General features: G+C 42.1%; 1 protein-coding gene and 1 pseudogene across 2 annotated transcripts in view; both read right to left on the bottom strand.

Moving 5' to 3' along the window:
* The window catches only part of OTULINL (OTU deubiquitinase with linear linkage specificity like), a 139356-nt gene that overhangs the window by 50890 nt on the left and 65320 nt on the right, over positions 1-23146 (bottom strand). The window lies entirely within an intron of this gene.
* On the bottom strand, positions 4496-4606 carry LOC141146435 (U2 spliceosomal RNA; annotated as a pseudogene).

Here is a 23146-nt window from a genome sequence, read left to right as displayed (position 1 = left end):
TCAAAGAAAAAAGGGAATATTTGGGAATTTAAATGAGACGCAACAGGGAATATTGTGCCTCCATCCCTGGTTGCTTTTGCAAAAAAGGTGGGGGGGGGACTTTAGATGAGGTGCGTGGGGTAGAGCCAGACAAAACCATATACATATGTAAAAAATTGTATTCTTTATTAGACCAAAGATAGGGCATGGATCAACCCATATAAACGCATAATAGCACACTGGCATATAAAATACAACATACATACAACAACATACAAGTATCAACATACATATTGAGGATAGTCACCAACATGACGCAGGAAGTAAATATTATACATCACAGTCCCCCAAATGGAGTAGGCATAACATTATATTAGGTATAAAAACCACCTAGAATCATGAATATGAGATGGATGCATCAAAATAAGCTCCATCCACTCATCAGGAGCAAGTGCACGGGAGCTGAGGAAAGGACCCAAGCATGGATCAGGAGCACACACGCAGTCCCCTTCATGTTCCTATTCATCCAAAGTATCAGCGGTTTCTACGGTTTGCTATCCAGACTCATTTACAATTCTGGGGACTTCCATTCAGTCCCTCAGAAACTCCTTGCATCTTCACAAAGATTGAAAGTTGTGGCATTTCTTCAGCTTCACAAATTATTGATTATATCAATATGCCCTGCCTCCGGGTTCTCTGGGCAGACAGAATTGTGGGTTACAAGGTTACACTTACAACACAGACTTTTGTAAGTCTGAAATGGAAATTAAAAAAATCTTAGTTGTGAAGCAAATGCAAAGGCCAATAATACTTCAGGCTGGTAATGAAAGTAGCAGGGCAGAATTTGCTAGTAACATGGATCAGTTCCATCGATATATGCTTGGACTTCAATGCTGAACATATTCATGACAAAATAGAACATAAGACATGCAATTCAGATGTGCCACTTATACTTGGTGCGTAATAATTTTTGGAGTAGAACTGGTCCAGTCTAAATAAGCAGCAAGCAGTCTTCATTTTAGTTAAAGTGAGTGTAAAGTCTTGTTTTTTTTTGTAAATACCAAACATGTTATACCTCCTCTGTACAGTGGTTTTGCACAGAGCAGCCCAGATCCTCCTCTTCTCGGGTCCCTCTTCTGTGTTCCTGGCCCCTCCCTCCTGTTGAGTGCCCCCATAGCAAGCAGCTTACCATGGGGGCACCCAAGCCAAGCTGCAGCTCCCTGTGTCCATTCAGACACAGAGCTGAGGTTTAGCCCTGCCCCCTCTCTCTCTCGATGGGCTAACTGACTTTGATTGACAGCAGCGGTAGCCAATGTCACCGCTTTGAAATATCATGCTGTAATAAGTCTTCATTTTTACTGAGCCTTCTACTGTGAAATTTTATCACATCATGCAAACAAACAGAAAAAAAGTGCAAGTCCAGGAGAGATCAAGCTCCACTGTAAACAATCACATCTCAGGTGCTGGCACCTCCACTGAGCAACCGATTGAATCAGCAATAGGAGTGCCGCACATTGAGGTGCAAAATAAACTTCCCTTTAAATTTAAAATAGCTAGCAGGAACTAATTCTATTCTGACATATTTTGTTCTAGGCACAGGACTTTCTCAAAAGAAATCACTTTGCCTAGCACAAAACATTTCAGAATAGAATTTGTTCCTGCTGGCTATTTAAATAAAGGGAGATTATTTTGCATCTTGGTGTGTGACATTCTTGTTGCAGATACAAAAGAACCCTAATAAACGTTGTATTACTGTCTATGTCCCTATAAAAACACAATATAGGTTCCAACTAGGATTGTCCCAATACCGATACTAGTATCGGTATCGGCACCGATACCAAGCATTTGCCCGATACCTGGACAGTCATCGGTGATCGGTGAGTGGGGGAGTTACAAGCCCCCCCTTTCAGCTGCTTTAGTGAAATCTATACAGCGGTGATCGGCGCTTGTAACTTGATCCCACACACGATCACCGCTGACTGTCCCCGCATCCTCCTCCAGTCCCTCTCCATGCCCCCTACGTTCTGCTGCCCCACTCCTTTCTTCCTCCGTGTCCCTCTCCGTTCTGCTGTCCCCCTCCTTTCTTCCTCCGTGTCCCCCGCCATTCTGCTGATGTCCCCCGCCGTTCTGCTGCTGTCCCCCGCCGTTCTGCTGCTGTCCCACTCCAGTTTTCCTCCGTGTCCCGCTCCGTTCTGCTGTCCCTCTCCATGTCATCCTCCTTCCTTTTCTAGGCTTTATCTTAAGTTTTTTATCTTAATGCATAGAATGCATTAGGATAAAAAAAACTTCTGCCTTTACAATAACTTTAAGCAAACTGTTCCATTTTAATGATATGCTGTATCACCATTGTTATGTACACCCAAGTATATGGATAAACCAGTGTGCCATGTGAAAAAAAAAAAAAAAAATTAAAAACAGCTGCCACCCAATAAGATGTGTGAAACACTTGCTAGAAATAAGTGTGAGCCCCCTTTTTGTCACATTTATAAATACCCAAGTGCCTAAATTTTTCTTGTACTTCCCGAGAACCTCAAAATCAAAGATTGAAATTCAAAAATATGCTTTTACAAGAGATTGTCAAAAGAAAGCTATTCAATTACAGTGCTATTAAACCCAAAAACAAAAATAAAACCCCTTCCCACCGACTGTACACATATATGCAGCCTCACAGAAGTGTGTCGGTGGGGCCGTGTATATGAGTAGCTGTGTTTGTGCTGGAAGTATACTGCACAGCGTGCTCCTAGCACAGAGACCAGTGTGGGCCGATTCCCAATCATCATTCTGATCACTGTAATAGCCTCTAATTGGCTATCACAGTGATCAGTCACTGTACAGCTTGCCTCTGTGTTTTACTTCTATACACATATAATATTTAGATCTGTAGCACGGCATTTTAGTTTCAAAGGGAATAAATGTTCAAAGTTTGACAATAGTGTTTATGGTCATTCAGGGTCCCGCTTAGCTGTAGACATATATGCTCTGAATTTCCCTGACAGGATATCATGGCTCTCCTTACCACATCAAGGTCATAATTCTGTTTATTTTTTTTAATCTACCTTTGCATTTTGCATTTGCAGATTCTACATAAAACTCTACATTGTTATAATCAATTGTGTGGAAATTTTTTTTATTGTAAATGTAATCTGGCCAGAATGTACAACAGTGCATGACTCACGCACCAAGGAAATGCTTAATCAGATCACATCAGCAGATTTTCCATCTAGCATTTTAAAACACTGGGGTTGACTTACTAAGGGAGTAGAGAAGGTTCACTGTGCAAAAGTGAACTTTCACACAGCTTAGTGAATAACGTGAAGCTGGGCTGACTTCAATCATTCAATAATCTATCCGTCTAATAATAATAAGTAAAAATCATTGTTTAATTTACCTTTCACATGATTGAATATTCTTTGCAAAGTAATTTTTCGACTAGCAGCAACTTTTTTTTTTTTTTTTGAAAGCCTATGGCGTGCAAAACACACCCCAAAAACTTCACCCGGTGCATAAAAAATGTGCACACACATAAAGAGTGCTCACAAAAAAGTGCCACGGGTACACAGACGTGCCAATTCCCTGATCCCCCGGGGCGTTAGGCTCCTGCGGGGACAAAGGTACTTACAATGGTCTATCCGGCCGAAACCAGACAGACCCCGTTCTCTGCAGGGCCTGCCGAAACAGGACCCACCCAAGTACTAGGTGAGGCTCCCCCGAAGGGAGACCCCATGAGAGAGGGCGAACTAAGCCAAAAGGCCATGTCCACCCCCACCCAAGACGTTCAGGGCTGGCCCGAGGACCCGCATCCTTACTAGTCAAACGTGCAAAAACGTGTAAGACAAGACGTGACAAACATAGGGTTTCAATCAAAAAAATAAATAAAAAGTGGGGGAAGGGATAGTGAAGAGGAGAGTGAAAGAAGTGGCCATTGTGTAACACAATGACCAGGCCCTCCGGCCAGGAATAAAAAATTCCTCTGGTCCTAGCCAAAAGGCCCGGCCCAAGAGGCAGGTGCTTAAAAAGCGTGTTATATGGTGTAGTGACCTTGGTGCCCAAAATCAAAGTGTCTGCCACACACAGTGATTCTATGGCACCCCTGGCCTGCCACTCCAGGGGCACTACTCCATAGGCTTTCAAGTTCAACCCCGGCCCACAGCCCAGACCACAGCAGCCCCCACCACAGGCAGAAAGGCGTGGAGATCCAGAAGCTTGGTGAGAGCCCTTTACCATCAGGCTCCACCGTCGCTCCCATCACTCCTACCTAATTACATTCGGGAGATACTAGCCACTCCCCCCCCCCCTCAAAGGGGTAGTAAGCGTTCTCTCCCAAATAACTGTCCGTAGCTAGAGCTACCACAATCCAGGCCAGAAGGCCAGGGACCTGACCCTCCGGCCAGACCCATGTGAAGCACCCATCCCCACCAGGAGGTCCTTTCTAGACTGGTTGGGTAGGCCCACTGAAGCCCCCATGGGCAACAGGTGATGACTTTCCCTCAACCGTCTGTCCAGGTCCAATTACACCATCGGATTTGCATGCGCCCTTCCCACTATTGGTCGGGCCAACATCGCCTCCTCTGAAAACTGATAAGAACAGATACTACACTTGATCTTAGCCAAAAGGCCGAGAAGCTAGCAGCAACTACAATTCCAATGTGCCATCGGAAAATAAACACAAAATACTTCCGTGCTGTTCACTTCTATATTAGTGAACATGACTGAACAGCCATGACACTGAGTGATACCAGACATTCAGATGCAATAGTACTTTGAAAAGACACAAAGGAATACCTAGCTTGACAGATCACTTTCAAAGCCATATATTTGATATCATATTGATGTGTACTGCACATAGTTTCCACACCACTTAACATTTTTTACATTTGCATGTTATTGTTTTTCATGTTTGCATACTGTCAGTCCATGTCCATAATGCTGACATGAGGACATATATTTGCATTGTAAAAGAGGTTCATTAGCATATGCAGATGTAGTGTTCATTTTTCTATGCAATCTTTGTTGCTTCCTTTTTGTAGCTATATTAGTTATTGTGTCTACACTACCTCTAATCATACAAAATGAGTTCAGCCTTTCCTTTTTTTATTACCAAAGTATACCATGTGATGATACTACAAAGACTCAGTTTATCGTCATGAGTTCGCATATTAATTACTCTCCAAACAGTACTTTGGAGAGTTATAACATAATATTGAACTGGAGATACTTCAAACCTGTTGTCATTGCTTATGATCCACTTGCATGATCAAATATAAAACATTGATGTTATTATACACTGGGTGTATGGCTCATTGTTGTTGGTCTCTTGGGAACAGTCAAGATCAATATGTACCTTGTTCTTACATCACTGCTATTCAGATACTTATCGAAAGAAAAATAATAAATAAACAAGCATCTGTGCCCACATGATATTCAAATTCTGTTTTTATGGGGGAACTATAGCCATGGAATGATGCAACTATGAACACAGTCTGAACTCTTAGTTAGGGCTACAGTTTGATATATATATATATATATATTTTTTTTTTCAATACAGTGTAGGGCAAATGTATAAAAAAAATTTTTTATCAAAGGGACTTTGCAGAAACAATTTAAACCTTGCCCAGACAAAACGTGACAGGGGGTGGAGTTTAGTATCACTAATCTTCCTCAGCAAATAGATGAAATGTCTTTTTACATTTGTTTTTGTGAGTAAATTTACCCTACTCCAACATAATTGAGCTGCCATAGTGATTAAGTAAGGACAGTCTGATTAATGTGAGGTATTATATATGCCTGTATTAACGAAGGAACTGAGTACACCAAAAGTGAAAGGAAATAGTCCCCTAGTACTCAAGGAAAAGTATGTGTCCACTTCCCAAACTAAGGCTAATTGAAAAAGGGATAGAGATCAGAAAGATTGAAAAACCTTGTCCAACCACTATTGTAACATGACCCCAACCAGCTTTCCCAGGCTGAGATAAGGAGGGCTGCCTGAGGTCACCTTACATGTTTAGGCCCCACAGCACAGATTCAGCACTGCACAGATTCCCTAGGTTAGGCTGACACTAGCCTTGCATGGTAAAATGTACTGTTTTTCCAGACAACCTAGTCGTTTTAGCCCAGACAGGGAGAGATGCAATGCACGGGTCAGGTTTTTTTTTTTTTTTTTTTCCAAACTTTATTTGAAATATCAAAGAGACACTAAATGCATGTCTGTGCACAACAGCATGGTGTGTTGCTTTGCTGTGTAGTGACATACAGTGGACCCCTAGCCAGGACTTGCACTTATCCAGGGATTAAAAAACACTGGTCATTGCACAGATTGTGAATGAGCCCTTGGGGTAGTAGGCATGTTTTTTATGTTTGCAGAAATGATTCTTCTTCAATAGAGCAGCATTTGGCGGTATTGATCAAGAACAAATTGTCACATGTACCCCTAACTGATACTGCACGTGGCCTTACCAATATACACTGCACCAGCATGGTCCACCATTGTCACTATCAGGAAGCTGTACAAGAGCAAGGATATGTAGGACAACAGTAGAGTGAGTACATGCAGACAGGAAGTGGCTGAAATAAGATGGAGGAGATCAGGCAGCACTGACATACAAATAAGGATAAAAAGGATAAAACAGAAAAAAAATAGATATATTATCCAGCTAAGATCTATTATGAGGTTAAAAGAACTTTTTCCATATTGGTTTACCGTACAGGGTAAATGTGAACCATATCATGAGAATGCACAGTAATGTTGAATAAATCCGCAGTAAGTGTACATTTTATAAAAACTTTAACAAAGCAGACAAGCAACAGTATTAGATGAGACAGCTGTTAGGCAGGAACACAAAAGAATAAGGAAATGAGATTGGAACAAGAGAGAAAAATTTGTTTATCATCGGAATATAACATTTTGAAATGCAAATAGGGTAACAAAATCACCTAGCTTATAAGTGTGGATAGAAAGGTGTAGGGGTGCAAGGACGTTGGTATACCAACAGAGAGAGAGAAAAGAAACAAGATGTAAGAACATAAGAAAAGTTGTCTACTTTGGGTAGGATGATGGTGGTGAATTACCTCACAACGACCACCAGATCTGCTATGGTTGTATTTCCCACTGGTTATGGCATCAAGTAAAGTATAATTAAAGGCCAACTGCAGGCAGGATTTCCTTTGCAGGTTTCAGGTAGGCACATCTTGTTTCTTAGGAGGACCTCACTCACATGCTTGCATACTTCTATATCCTGCAAATCATTTTGTGTATACGCCAGAGAATGTCCAGCTCCCATTATATTTCCTGGCCATGTATAAAACAAAGCCTGTGGTTGTGTGTTTTGTGAATAGTAAGGACATGAAGACTAAGGTGTGATGTGAGGGCTATGTTACGTGAGGCACTTACTGTCAATTTATAAAAAATTCACTGTACAAATGTGACAAACATTTGCACAGCCACAACAAAAAAACTGCTGTATTTTGTCTTATATATTTCCTATGATTGTCAGCACTATTTAGTGTCCATAATGTTGTACTGTTCTTGAAAATACCCCAGATACCCCTAAACTGCGGCCCAGGGGCCGCATGCAGTCCTTTGTTTGCTTTTATCTGGCCCTTGGGGCACTGTTCCTCCCACTAACATTAACAACGGGACATAATTCTTACCACTGACACCAATGATGATATAGTAAAAAGTGGATTGCGCTAACTCTTGTGTATAATAACCACCAAAATTGTGCAAAATAAAAAATATTTCTATATTGATCCTATGGATGAAGTGTTTTTCTCTGCCATCTATATTGGTATATTGATATTTTTCTCTTTTTATTTATTTTTTTTTATATCGAAAAACTTATCTTTCCCATACATTATTTCTGATCAAAATGTATCTAGGTAAAATATCTTATAGTGTTACCAACCACTGTGTAAAGTGCTAGTGCTAACAAAATATATATGTGAGAAATAAACTGAAAACTAAAATCATACAATGAGCCAATATTACTTCATAGAATTCCCATATCAATGTATATATGTGCTGCACAATGCAAGAAAATTTGCAGAAAATTTTTTGAAAAATGTCCCCAACATGTGCACCACAGTACACTAGATGTCCTCAGTGAGTGATCACTCCTGTGCAGTAATAACGTTTTTCTTCAATATAAAGTGCTCCAAATTCACCACTTATTCTGATTTCACCACCACCTGTTGCAAAGGCCACTCACCAGATACGGTAAAAATATGCGCCTTTGGTTCATTTAGGATAACCACTCCGTTTATGATGGGTCCAATCGCAGCCTGTTCAAGCAGTACAATAGTGTCTCTTGCTCTATATAGTGCTCACAAAAACATGTGGATAGCCATCATGGTGTAGTATGTAACTCTCATTTATTAAAAAAATTTAAAAAACATAGTCAAACTCACATGTTTTGGTGCCCCTCAGCCGGCACCAAGCTAATACAGCAGTGTATGTGGAGAGCGGAGTCTCAATCTGTCCTACTGTCTCCTCACAGCAGTGTGCGTTCCAAGCCTCACACCAGTATGATCAGACGTGGTAGGAAAGTCCCCAGCAGCCTCTACGCGTTTCGCAATAGGTTTTGCGTCATCAGGAAGCTGCTGTATCTATGCCTGTCCTCTTATATATACCTCCTTTAATTTTTTGATCCTTGTCAGCTTGTCAAACAATTGGAAATGGCCGTGACACGAAACCGGAAGTGGTTTAGCCGCTACCATCTGCCACCTACCATCTGCCCATGATCAGGCACATCTGCTCGCCAACATCACGCACATCTGCCCGCCAACATCAGGCACATCTAGCCACCCACCATCTGGCACAGCCGCCCACCATCTGGCACATCTGCCGCCCCCCATCTGACACATCTGCCGCCTGCCATCTGACCCATCTGCCGCCCGCAGATCTTACAGCGCAGAGGAGGCTCTCCAATACTCCAGAGTATGTCGGACGAGAGTAGCGGGGAATTCTCTCCGTCAGACTCGGATAGCGACTATGAGCCAGTGGAAAGCAGTGGCTCCGAGATGGAAACAGAGGAAGATAGAATCCTAACAAGGAGAATCAGGAGAAATGAGCAGGAGGAGACATTCACTAGCAGCGCAGCACTCCAGGGCATTCACCAGCAGGCATCCACCAGCAGCGCAGCACTCCAGGATGATATGCAGGCATCCACCAGCAGCCCAGCACTCCAGGATGATATGCAGGCATCCACCAGTAGCGCAGCACTCCAGGGTATCAACCAGCAGGCATCCACCAGCAGCGCAGCACTCCGGGATAGGCAGGCATCCACCAGCAGTTCTGCAACCTTTCTAGAAGACAGGTCAGATGCTAGCAACAGATCCCATCAACGAGGCAGTGCCCATATTAGCCTCCCAGATGACCTACTGTATCCAACATGGCTGCCGATACGTCAGTAGAACCTGTAATTCCCCTCTTTACAGCCCAGCCAGGCCCTCAGATGCAGATGGAAAATGTAACCCCACTTTATTATTTCAATTTATTTTTTACCAATGATCTCCTAACCTACATTGTGGAGCAATGTAATCTATACCCCAGCCAACATATAGCCAACAATCCAAGTTCTTCATATGCCCGTCCTTTTGTTTGGAAACCCCTCACCGTGGAAGAATTTAAAATTTTCCTTGGCCTAACCCTCAACATGGGGCTGACAAAAAAAAAATGAACTCCATTCCTACTGATCTACCCAACCTATCCTCCACAAGCCGGTCTATTTGTCATTGATGCCCAGAAACCGTTATGAGATGATTATGAGATTTTTACACTTCAATAACAATGCCCAATGCCTCCCTCGAAATCATCCCTGTTACGATAAATTATTCAAAATTCGGCCCCTTTAATCAATTTTTTTTTGCGCCAGCTTCAAGGAGATGTTTACCCCTGATAGAAATATATGTGTAGATGAATCCCTAGTACACCTCCCCGGAAGACTCGGAATAAAACAATACCTCCCCAGTAAAAGAGCCAGACGTGAGGTAAAATTTTATAAGGCGTGTGACAGGGCCACGGGTTACACACATGACTTTATAATTTATGAGGGAAAAGACAGACAGGATGCCCTACCTACATGGGAACAAGTGGCAAAATTGTCTGGCAGCTGATCCAACCATTACTTGGGAAAGGTTACCACCTATATGTAGACAATTTCTACACTAGTCTCCCACTTTTCCGCCATTTGTACTTAAAAAACACTGTAGCCTGTGGGACAGCACGGACCAACCGCAAAGGTTTCCCACAGAGATTGGTCGCCAAGAAATTGAAGCAGGGTGAAATGGCCAGTATGCGGACTGAGGAGGTACTAGCGGTGAACTGCAGAGATAAAAAAAGAGATGTCTACATCCTTTCCACAATACATAATGACACCTTGGTGGAACTTCAGAGAAGAAGAGGCCCCATACAGAAGCCAAAATGTGTGCATGAGTACAACCTATACATGGGGGGGGTGGATATGAACGACCAGATGATGCAGCCCTACTTGGCCACCAGGGGATCACTATTTTGGTACAAGAAAGTCGCCATTTATTTGATGCAACTTGCCCTATTCAATTCATATATCATTTTTTCTAAGTGCACCCAAAGTTCCCTAACCTATCTAAAATTCCAAGAAGACGTTGTCACAGCCCTTCTCTATCCCCAAGGCCAAGCCCCTCAACTAATTTGCTCTGATTCATTAGCCAGACTCCATGAAAGGCACTTTCCCGAAATCCTCCCTCTTACCCAAACAGATCGCAAACCCCCCCAAAAATGTTGTTGGTTGTCACGCCCCTCTCACGTTGGTTTTCCAAGTGGAGAAAACATTTTTCTCCGGGTTTTTAGTTTTCTCGGACTAGGGTCTGGAGACTCTGAGGCTTCGTAGAGATTTGGGTGGGAAGAAGCCTCTACCCATGTCCTCAGGTCTTACCTGACCAAGGCCCAATGTACAAAGTGCTGCCTGCTGCCACCTGAACTGGTCATGCCTCTGCCTGCCACCTGAATTGGCCATGCCTTTGCCTGCCACATGACCTTGCCATGCCTTTGCCTGCCACCTGGACTGGCCATGCCTTTGCCTGCCACCTGGACTGGCCCTGCCTATGCCTGTTACCTGAACTGTCTGCTAAACCTTGGTCTGTATTTCCATATCTGTCTGCTGCCTGGACAATTCCTGGACATTTCCTTTGGCTGTCTGGACAAATGCTTTGGCTGCTCTGGAACGGTATTCCTGCCTGCTAAAACCACAGGTGAGCTTTTTTTTTTTACCTTTTGCTCAGCAGAATGTATTTTGGGGTGTAATTCTTGGTGTGTACATGCTATGTGTTAGAAGCCTGGAGGTGCTACTTGCATGTTGGGCCTCTGTATGTGGCCAGGTAGTGGAAAAGTCTCACACATGGGGTATCGCCATACTCAGGACGAGTAGCAGAATGTATTTTGGGGTGTCATTTTGGCTATGTACATGCTATGTGTAAGAAAGATCCAAAAATGTCTAAAATAATACTGCACCAACCAAAATATACAAAGCAGCCAACACAACAATCAGACCAATTGTGAACCAAAATAAATATAAAAATAGTGTGGCGCTAAAGAAACGTGATGTCCGTTATTGGGCAAAAACCTAATCATGCAAAAACTATAGATAAATGTGTATAACCAAAATTATTGTGCAAAAAATACCAAAAAAGAATATGTCCATATATATGAATATGTGTGAATCAAACACAATAAGTACATATCAAACAACACCTGTGTGTATGTGAGTTATTCCGACACGCCAAACTTACAGTTAAGCCTAATAAAGACCTAACTGTACAAGGACTATAGATAAAAGTGTATAACACAAAATTATTGAGCCAAAAAGGATTGTTATCAAAAGAAATACGTCCATATGGTATACACTCATGTGAATGAAATAATAACTAAAGTGAATCTAGAAATATACATCTACACAGTGTGCAAAAGAAAATAAAAGTAAAAAGTTCAATAAGAGTTCTTTGAAACATATATCGAATGTGAGTGAAAAATGGTTTTTGAAGCCTTCAGTAGAATATATTCAATCAATCACCCATGGCTAGGACGAACTTCAATGTGGTATGGCACCCGGATTCTTAATGTGGATATAGACAGATAAAATACTCTTACCAGAATAGATGGACTCTCTAGCCAGCGGCTGGGAGTCAGACAAGCTTTAGGAAGTAGATGGATCCGGTTATCCTGGAGAGGAAGGACGTGACACTGTGTCCAGGCTTGATGAGAAGAAGGCAGTAAAACTCACCAATCACTCTAACCAGATCTCACTGCTTCACAATCTCCATAGTACCGGACTGTGTGGTAATCCAATTACATGCCATCACGGAAGGGACATATCCCTCATAATGGAAAAATGGAGAAAATACTTCCACATAGTGTGAATCAGCTTCCAAAAAAAACTTTTATTAAAAGATTGTAATAAAACACTCTGGCTCCTAAAACAAACAGGGACCAGGTGCAAACTGGTGATAAAAAAGCGCTTAAATCAATCATGGCTAGACAAGCATATCGAACCCGACGCGTTTCGTCCGCATGGACTTCAACTGGGGTATATGCCTGTCTGCCACTAATATGCCTATATATATATGAAATATGATAAAAAACCATAAACACCTGTTTGCGCCATGTGAAGCGCTGCTTCCGGGTTTGTAAAGATGGCGTCAATGGTATAATCAACGGATCTTATTGGACAAGTAGGGAAAAGACAACCAAGCCTCAGTTTGATTAGCCTATGAGGCGCCGTCACAACGCTCATTGTCACGCCCCTCTCACGTTGGTATCAGGACAGCAGCCTCCCGACAAACCAAAACTGCCGGCTAGAAATCGTCACCCTCCCACGTGACTGCCTCGACATCGAGGCCAAATCACCACCGAGCTGTCATCTGAGGCCGTCAGCATACCTAACCCCACGTACATTGCGCATGACGTCAGTTTTAGTCCGGTTCGATGTGCTTGTCTAGCCACAATTGATTTAAGCGCTTTTTTATCACCAGTTTGCACCTGGTCCCTGTTTGTTTTAGGAGCCAGAGTATTTTATTACAAACTTTTAATAAAAGTTTTTTTTGGAAGCTGATTCACACTATGTGGAAGTATTTTCTCCATTTTTCCATTTTGAGGGATATGTCCCTTCCGTGATGGCCTGTAATTGGATTACCACACAGTCCGGTACTATGGGGATTGTAAAGCAGTGAGATCCGGTTAGAGTGATTGGTGAGTTTTACTGCCTTCTTCTCATCAAGCCTGGACACAGTGTCACGTCCTTCCTCTCCAGGATAACCGGCTCCATCTACTTCCTAAAGCTTGTCTGACTCTCAGCCGCTGGCTAGAGAGTCCATCTATTCTGGTAAGAGTATTTTATCTGTCTATATCCACATTAAAAATCCGGGTGCCATACCGCATTGAAGTTCGTCCCAGCCATGGGTGATTGATTGAATATATTCTACTGAAGGCTTCAAAAACCATTTTTCACTCACATTCGATATATGTTTCAAAGAACTCCTAATGAACTTTTTACTTTTATTTTGCACACTGTGTAGATGTATATTTCTAGATTCACTTTAGTTATTATTTCATTCACATGAGTGTATACCATATGGACGTATTTCTTTTGATAACAATCCTTTTTGGCTCAATAATTTGTGTTATACAATTTTATCTATAGTCCTTGTACGGTCAGGTCTTTATTACGCTTAACTGTAAGTTTGGCGTGTCGGAATAACTCACATACACACAGGTGTTGTTTGATATGTACTTATTGTGTTTGATTCACACATATTCATATATATGGGCATATTCTTTTTTGGTATTTTTTGCACAATAATTTTGGTTATACACATTTATCTATAGTTTTTGCATGATTAGGTTTTTATTACGCTTAACTGAAAGTTTGGCTGCTAGAGTAACTCACAGACACATAGGTGTTTTTTAATATGTGCTTATTGTGTTTGATTCACACATATTCAGTAGAGTTTTATACTAATAAAAACTTTATTGTGCACTCCTGACCTCTAGACGAACATTCTGGTGGGTCTTGCCCAATAACGGACATCACGTTTCTTTAGCGCCACACTATTTTTATATTTATGTGTAAGAAAGATCTTCTAAATTGACAACTTTGTGAGAAAAAAAATAGGTTTTCAGTTTCTTTCCACATTTTCCAAAACTTGTGGAAAGAAATGACATGTTCAAAATACTCATTATGCCTCATAGAATATACATTGCGTTGTTTTCTTTCCAAAATGGGGTAATTTTGTGGATAATTCCATTGTCCTGGTGCTCCAGGGCCTTCAAAAATGTGATAGGTACTCAGGAAATGAATTTTATAATTTATGCCTTTAGAACGCCTGATGGTGCTATATGGATGTTGGGCCTCTGTATGTGGCCAGGCTGTGGAAAAGTCTCACACATGGGGTATCGCCATACTCAGGACGAGTAGCAGAATGTATTTTGGGGTGTCATTTTGGCTATGTGCATGCTATGTGTTAGAAAGATCTTCTAAAGTGACAACTTTGTGAGAAAAAAAAATAGGTTTTCATTTTCTTTCTACATTTTCCAAAAACTTGTGGAAAGAAATGACATGTTCAAAAGACTCATTATACCTCATAGAATATACATGGGTTGTTTTCTTTCAAAAATGGGGTCATTTTGTGGGTAATTCCATTGTCCTGGTGCTCCAGGGCCTTCAAAAATGTGATAGGTACTCAGGAAATGAAATGTGTAATTTATGCCTTTAGAACACCTGATGGTGCTACATGGATGTTGGGCCTCTGTATGTTGCCAGGCTGTGGAAAAGTCTCACACATGGGGTATCGCCATACTCGAATAGCAGAATGTATTTTGGGGTGTAATTGCAATTATGCCTGCACCGTGTGTGAGAAATAATTTGTAAATATGACAATTTAGTGAAGAAAAAAAATATATATATATTTCTTAATTTTCCAAAGCATTGTGGGGAAAAAAATTTCAACTTCAAAAAATTCACTATGCCTCTTACTAAATACCTCAGACTGTCTTCTTTCCAAAAAGGGGTCATTTGGGGGGTTATTGTACTGTCCTGACATTTAAGGCCTCAAGAAATTAGATCAGTGCATTAGGCCATCAGTGCATTAGGATTGATACATTTTCAATAATGCGTAGCATGGCTTGTAGACTCTATAACTTTCACACAAACCAATGATCATACAATTATCAGGATTTTTTGTACCAAAGACATGTGGTAGAATACATTTTTGCCTAAATTTTCGACAAAATTAAATTTTTTTGGTTTCTTTTAAAAGAGAAAGTAGAAAATGTTGTTTTTTTTCAAAAATATTCGCTCTTTTTTCGCTTATATCACAAAAAATAAAAAATGAAGTGGTGAATAAATACCACCAAAAGAAAGCTCTATTTGTGTGAACAAAATGAAAAAAATTTCATTTGGGTACAGTGTAGCATGACTGAGTAATTGTCATTCAACATGAGAGAGCACTGAAAGCTGAAAATTGGTCTGGGAAGGAAGGGGGTGAAAGTACCCAGTATTGAGGTGGTTAAAGATCTCCAGCTCACTTCATTCCTGCCTTCGCCTTGGTCACATCACAAGAAACCATCTCCTGCGTTCCTGTTTAAAGACTGGCTTTGCTGACATCCCTTGTGGCTCCTTATCCTGCTTGCTGTTCCTCAACTTGGATCCATGACTTCTGGCCTGGCTGATTACCCGATCTGATTACTGAACTCTGGCTTGGCTGACTACCCAATCTGGTTACTGAACTCTGGCTATGCTTTGACTACGCTTACTCTATTTACCTTTTTATTAATAAACAAGTGTGATTTTACTGTACTTCTGTCTCAGTCTGGTTCATGGTTTCTGACATGGCCATAGTCAAGACCCTCTAAATTCTTAGGGACAGTAAACTGGCCTTTTGGTTAGAAAGTTTGGTGACCCTTGGATTATGGCCAATAGATGATGCTAATGATTATAGGAAATAATCATATTACACAGAATAAGGCAATTTTCATAGTGGCTGTGTAATTGTCACATTTGTACAACAATTTTTTTTTTTATATATTTATAATAGCACCATAGTTGTTTGATGTACCTCATCTAACTTACAGCTAGGGTCTATATACACTGTGACAAGTTGGTTTACTCCACTCCAAAGCTGTCTTTTCAGGGCTTTTCCTGCCCACTTTTATTTAAAACAAAGCAAAAGTTCACATAAATATCTTCCTATGCAGGGGGTTCCCACAATCAATACAACAAAACATAGAAACTTCTGTCTCTTTATCAGCCTTGCGACTCAGGCCTCATGCCTCCCTCCTCCTGACCGTCAAGCACATTTCCTAGTGCTCGTGCACACACGCTGTACCCCAGCTCTGTGTCATTCCTGCAGCTTCCCAGCTGCTCCATCTCTCATTGACTAACTGTCTCTCTCAGTCTCGGGCCTAGGTCTGTCTTGACCTGGACAGTACAGTGCATACATGCACCTCATTGCTTCCTTCACACGCTGACCCCCTCGGGAGGGTGGGGCCCTGATCTCTAACCCTGGCTCTGCCCATGTTCACACTTAGCTTCAGCTGAACTTGCACGATTGTAAACCGGAATTTTGGTCCGACTTCGGGAGCAATTTCAGAGACATCTGTGTGGGTTCCTGCATAGATGTCTATTGAAATTGCCCCCAAAGTCGCTAAAAGTAGTGCAGGAGCTACTTTTATGAATTGGTGAGGCGTTGCCATTGCCGGCAATAGGCCCAATGTGAATGTGGGCTCTAAGATGAATGCAGCACACACCCACATCATTAGTGTGCCTGCTTCCAAGAAAACCTGGCCCGGACCACCAAATTAAAAGAGTGGCACAGGCTTGCCCTGCCACAACACTTAAAACATTTTCAACTTGTATGACTAAATTATAAACAGCTAGAAAAGCAAAGACATCATGAGGACCAACATGGTGTAAATAAAGCATTATTCTTTCTGCTTGCCTACATGCAAGACACATAACTGATAATGCAATGTGCATGTAAAATGGCAGTATTTAGTAAAATGTAACAAAATGATAAAGGAGATGTAAAACCTTAAAAGCTAACTCCACTTTCAGGGGGGGGATAGCAAATAAAGAAAAAATAATATACCGTTCACAATTGTGACACAAGTCATATTGTCATCGAATGTTATTAAAAATTGTCTTTCCTTTTCAATCTGCAGCCGCTGTAATTTTCTGAAAATGCAATGCAATATGGCTACCTGGAGTTGTTCTGTACACAGAGTGTGTACTGAAAACACCCTAGAAACATAATTTTCTGCTTATGTGATTGGTTCACCCATTTTCCCAGAAGTCTACACTTAGGGCTAGTTTACACTTGCTTCAAAACATGGCATCAGACATGCTTTGTTAAAGCTCTCTGAACTCCAGTCAAAGCCCCTGTCACTAAATAAAATAGTTAGCTTACAGTCCTGTGCACACCTTGCTTTTGCTTGGTGCTTCGATGAGGCTTTGATGAGGCTTTGGTGGGGCTTAGATGAGACTTTGGCGGAGCTTCGATGGGGCTTCGATGAGGCTTTTGTGGAGCTTCGATGGGGCTTCGATGAGTCTTTGGTGGGGCTTCGAGCGAGCTTTGCCATAGACTTCTATGGAGGTTTTGAAGACGCTTTCAAGCACCACTAAAGCTACATGGGGTATAATTTTTAAAGAGAAGCCAAAGCAAAAGCAAGGTGTAAACAGGAATGTAAGCTAACCATTTTATTTAGTGACAGGGGCTTTTACTAGCGTTCAGAGAGCTTTAAAGCAAGTGTAAACTAGCCATTAATGTGTGTTGAAGCCGAAGCAAGTGCAAATGAGCCTTAGATACAAATCAGATTTTAGGCATCCCCTGCAACAAAAATTTTGTTTTTGGTGAGATACTCCCAATAGGAAATCACGTCTAAAGGGATGCAGGCCAAGCAGCTTTCCTCATTAGTGCTCTGCCGGTGCCACAGCTGATTGATAAATTACGAGACCACTCCCATTAGATTAATTTGCCCACATGGAAACAGACAAACACACAGGGATTTCTTCAGAATAACAAAAGGTAGGAATCTGCAACAAAGTTTGTTATAATCCTTGTAATGTATATAGATCACCCAGAGGGTGTTTTTTTTCTCTCAACAAAAGTGGAGTTACTCTTTAAAGTTAACCTGTGCAAACACCATGCACATTAAAGTGATTGCAAAAATAAAAAAAAACAAAAAAAAACAATTCTATAGTTACCTGCTCTTTGCAATAGTTTTGCACAAAGCAGCTCCGATCCTCATTTTCTCGGGTCCCCCGACGGTGCTCCTGGTTCCTCCCTGCTGCTGAGTGCCCCCACAGCAAGCCAATGGCTCTGGCTGCTGTCTCTGAGCCAGTGAGGAAAGAGAGCGAGCAGCAATGCTGCTTTTGTGCACAGTGCTGGAGTGACATTGGGCTCAGGTAAGTATAAGGGGGGCTTGGGGGGAGCTGTACACAGGTTTGTTTATCTTAACCGGTTCCCGACCGGCTCACGCAGATATACTGCGGCAGAATGGGTCTCCTGGGCAAAAATCCTGTACATATATAGCTTTGCCCAGGAGAGACGCCGAAAGCGCGCGCCCGCTGCACTAGTAATCACAGATCACCGTAATTACTAGTAAAAAATAAATAAATAATAAAAACCATATAAATGCCACAAATCTTTCCCGTAGTTTGTAGACGCTATAACTTTTGCGCAAACCAATCAATATACGCTTATTGCGATTTTTTTGTACCAAAAAAATATGTAGACGAATACATATTGCCTAAACTGAGGAATAAATTTGTTTTTGTTTTTTAAATTTGGGATATTTACTATAGCGAAAAATAAAAGATATTGTGTTTTTTTTTTTTCAAAACTGTCGCTCTTCTTTTGTTATAGTGCAAAAAATAAAAAACAGAGGTGATCAAATTACACCAAAAGAAAGCTCTATTTGTAGGAAAAAAAGGAAGTCAATTTTGTTTGGGTACAACATCACACAACCGTGCAATTGTCAGTTAAAGCGATGCAGTGCCGTATCGCAAAAAATGGCCCGTCACCGAGCAGCCAAATCTTCTGGGGCTGAAGTGGTTAATGCATATAATGCAATAAGGTAAAAAAAACTTCTGCATTTAGAACCACTTTAACCTACAGGTGCATCTCATAAAATTAGAATATCATCAAAAAGTTAATTTATTTCAGTAATTCAATTCAAAAAGTGAAAATCATATTTTTTTTTATAGATGTGTTACACACAGAGTGATATATTTCAATTATTTCTTTCTTTTAATTTTGATGATTTTGGCTTACAGCTAGTAAAAAAACCCCAAATTCAGTATCTCAGAAAATTTGAATATTACATAAGACCAATAAAAAAAAAGGATTTTTAATACAGAAATGTTGGCTTACTGAAAAGTATGTCAATGTACAGTATAGTATGCACTCAATACTTGGTCGGGGTTCCTTTTGCATGAATTACTGCATCAATGCGGCGTGGCATGGAGGCGATCAGCCTGTGGCACTGCTGAGGTGTTATGGAAGCCCAGGTTGCTTTGACAGCGGCCTTCAGCTCATCTGCATTGTTAGGTCTGATGTCCCTCATCTTCCTCTTGACCATACCTCACAGATTCTCTATGGGGTTTAGGTCAGGCCAGTTTGCTGGACAATCAAGCACAGTGATACCATGATCATTATCCACTTCCCGCCTGGCCTATAGCAAAATGACGGCCGGACGGTGGTTCGGTTATCCTGACTGGGCGTCATACGACATCCAGCAGGATAACTGCCGGCGCGCGCCCATGGGGACACATCCCTACACCAATTTCTGTAAAGAGCCTCTGACGGAGGCTCTTTACAGAAATCTGACGGAAATCTGACGGAGGCTCTTTACCACGTGATCAGCCGTATCCAAGCACGGCTGATCACGATTTAAACAGAAAGAGCCGTTGATCGGCTTTTCCTCACTCGTGTCTGACAGACGCGAGTAGAGGAGAGATGATCGGGGGCTCTCCTAAAAGGAGGGTCTGTGCTGATTGTTTATCAGCACAGTCCCCCGATGGATGTCCACCCAGGACCCCCAGGGATGCCGCCAGACCACCAGGGATGCCCACAAAAGGTACCCAAAATTTATGCCACCCTGGACCACCAAGGAGATGGCAATCAGTGCCCAGGAAGATGGCAAACAGTGCCCATCAGCAATGCATGTCAGTGCCATCAGTGATGCCTATCAGTGCCATCAGTGCAGCGCATCAGTGCCCATCAGTGTCGCATATCAGTGCCCATCATTGCCGCCTATCAATGCCCATCAGTGCTACCCAAAAGTATCCATCAGTGCAGCCTTTCAGTGCCCAGTGCCACCCATAAGTGCCCAGTGCCGCCTATCAATACCCATCAGTGTTGCATATTAGTGCCACCCATCAGTGCCGCCTATCAGTGCCCATCGTCAGTGCCGCCTTATCAGTGCCCATCAGTAAAGGAGAAAACTTACTTATTTACAAAATTTTATAACAGGCGCAAAAGAAAAACTTTTTTTTTTTTTGTTTAGCAAAAAATAAAAATCGCAGAGGTGATCAAATACCACCAAAAGAAAGCTCTATTTGTGGGAACAAAATGATAAACATTTTGTTTGGGTACAGTGTAGCATGACCACGCAATTGCCATTTAAACAGCGACAGCTCTGAAAATTGGCTTGGGCAGGAAGGGGGGTAAGTGCCTGGTATTGAAGTGGTTAAACCAGGTATTGGTACTTTTGGCAGCCTGGGCAAGTGCCAAATCCTGCTGGAAAATTAAATCAGCATCTCCATAAAAGTTGGTTAGCTGAGGGAAGGATGAAGTGCTCTAGAATTTCCTGGTAGTGGGCTGTGCCGACTTTGGACTATCAGGTCACCTGAGACCAGGTGACAGATGCACTCCGTAGGAATCGGAAGTGCATCGCTAAGATAGTGGACCCTAGGACTGACTGCTGCGGATAGTATCCAGGGAGGTTCAGGAAGCAGGTATACTGGATCACTAACACAGATCCCAGTGGGAGCTAGAGCATAGATTCCCCAGGGCGCGGAGTCTAAGAGCCAGCAGGTGCTCACCAGAGCCTCCAGTGGTGAGGATGGACTGCGCTGCAGTCTGGCTTCAGGTCGTGGCCCCCAGGGTCTCACAGCTCACGCTCACTGTAGACTACAGGGGAAGGAAGCAGCAGGCTGAAACAACAAGGATAGTAAAGGGATAAGGCAGAGGTCAAGGCGGCTAGCAGACAGGAACAAGAGTACACGCCAAAGGTTCAAGGTCACAGGCAAACAGGGATAGTCAGGGACAAGCCAAAAGGTCAGGATCACGAGCAGACAGAAATAGTCGAGAACACGCCAAGGTCGGTAACAGAGACAAACGAAGAGCACACGACACGTAGGAAACAGAAAGCCAAACACACAATGAATACACAATGGTTGATCAGCACCGCTGGCTTGCAGTGCACAGGTTAATATAGGGTTCCCTGATAGGGCCATGCAGTAGAGGCATGCTTAGAGGAGAGGTTATAAAAACGGCCAGGTGAGAGTGACTGGCCTCTTAGTCTGAACACATGAGATGAGGTAAGCTGACAGAGAACTGCATAACCATGACATGGACTTGATAAAACACAGTGGACCATGGCTCCCCAAATCATCACTGACTGTAGAAACTTCACACTGGACCTAACGCAACTTAGATTCTGTACCTGCAAAATTTTCCACAGTCAGTGATGTTTTGGGAAGCCATGTCATCTGCTGATGTTGGTCCAATGTTTTATATCAAGTCTAAAGTCAGTGCAACCCTCCACCAGGAGATTCTAGAGCAAGTCTGCTTCCCTCTGCTGACCAGCTTTATGGAGATGCTGATTTCATATTCCAGCAGGACTTGGCACCTGCCCACACTGCCAAAAGTACCAATATCTGGTTTAATGATCATGGTATTACTGTGCTTGATTGGCCAGCAAACTCGCCTGACCTAAACCCTATAGAGAATTTGTGAGGTATTGTCAAGAGGAAGATGAGAGACACCAGACCCAACAATGCAGATGAGCTGAAATCCGCTATCAAAGCAACCTTAAAAACTCAGCAGTGCCACAGGCTGATCGCCTCCATGCCACACCACAGTAAGCCAACATTTACATAATAAAAATCCTTTTTGTCGTTAGTCTTATGTAATAATCTAATTTTCTGAGATACTGAATTTTGGGTTTTCACTAGCTGTAAGCCATAATCATCAAAATTAAAAAAGAAATGTTTGAAATATATGTGTATATGTATGTGTATGTGTATAATGAATATGTGTAAAGCAACTATATAAAATTTATGAGTTTCACTTTTAGAATTGAATTACTGAAAAAATTTACTTTTTGATGATATTCTAATTTTATGAGATGCACCTGTATATAAATATATGGAGGGGGCATGGCCGGGATGTGAAAGAAACCAGACGCACGGCGCTTGACCTCCGATCCTACACTCTGGCTGCCTCTATGTCACTATGCAAGCCGTGATCTACACATACATAGGAAAGTGCCCCCCATGGTGGTCATCTTGGACACTAGGCATCTGGCTGCAGTCATGTCAGTCGGCACTCAGACCTCCTTGATCGACTCTCCATGACAGGTCCAGGCTACTATTATGACTTGCAGAGAGACGCTCATGGCCAAATCAGATTTCTTATCCACAGACATATACTCCATGATCTTGTCAAGTTTTCCCCTCACCTAACTGAAGCAGAGGACTGCATCTCACAGTTGGAGGATACAGTCCGGTCAGACTTTTTGGAACTACATGCTCTACAGCCAAAAGTGAAAGCACTTCAGAAGGCAATTGATATGGAAAATTGCCTTTATCACAACAATATTGGGATCCTAGGCCTACTGGAGTGAGTGGAAGGTCCCAGGCCTGCAGATTTTGCTGAAACCTTCCTGTCTAAACTTCCTCGATCTTACAGAGCCTTTCAACGACCTTCGTGGTTGAATAGACTCACAAAGTGCTCCTTATTCTGCCTATTCCTAGTGCACCATCATGGCCCTTTCTGCTATGGCTCCTCAAATATTGGAACTGCTACAGAATCCTAGCTGTAACTTGCAACAAACCAGACCTCCATAATGAGAATTAGAAGAAGATCTCACTCTTTCTAGACTAGCCTCCTGGGATCCAACAACCTTGCTGATCCT

The sequence above is a fragment of the Aquarana catesbeiana genome, linkage group LG05 (assembly GCF_042186555.1).
Source record: "Aquarana catesbeiana isolate 2022-GZ linkage group LG05, ASM4218655v1, whole genome shotgun sequence".
Lineage (NCBI taxonomy): Eukaryota > Metazoa > Chordata > Amphibia > Anura > Ranidae > Aquarana > Aquarana catesbeiana.
Note: the sequence above shows the minus strand (reverse complement) of the source record. Positions and strands in the feature narration are given on the sequence as shown.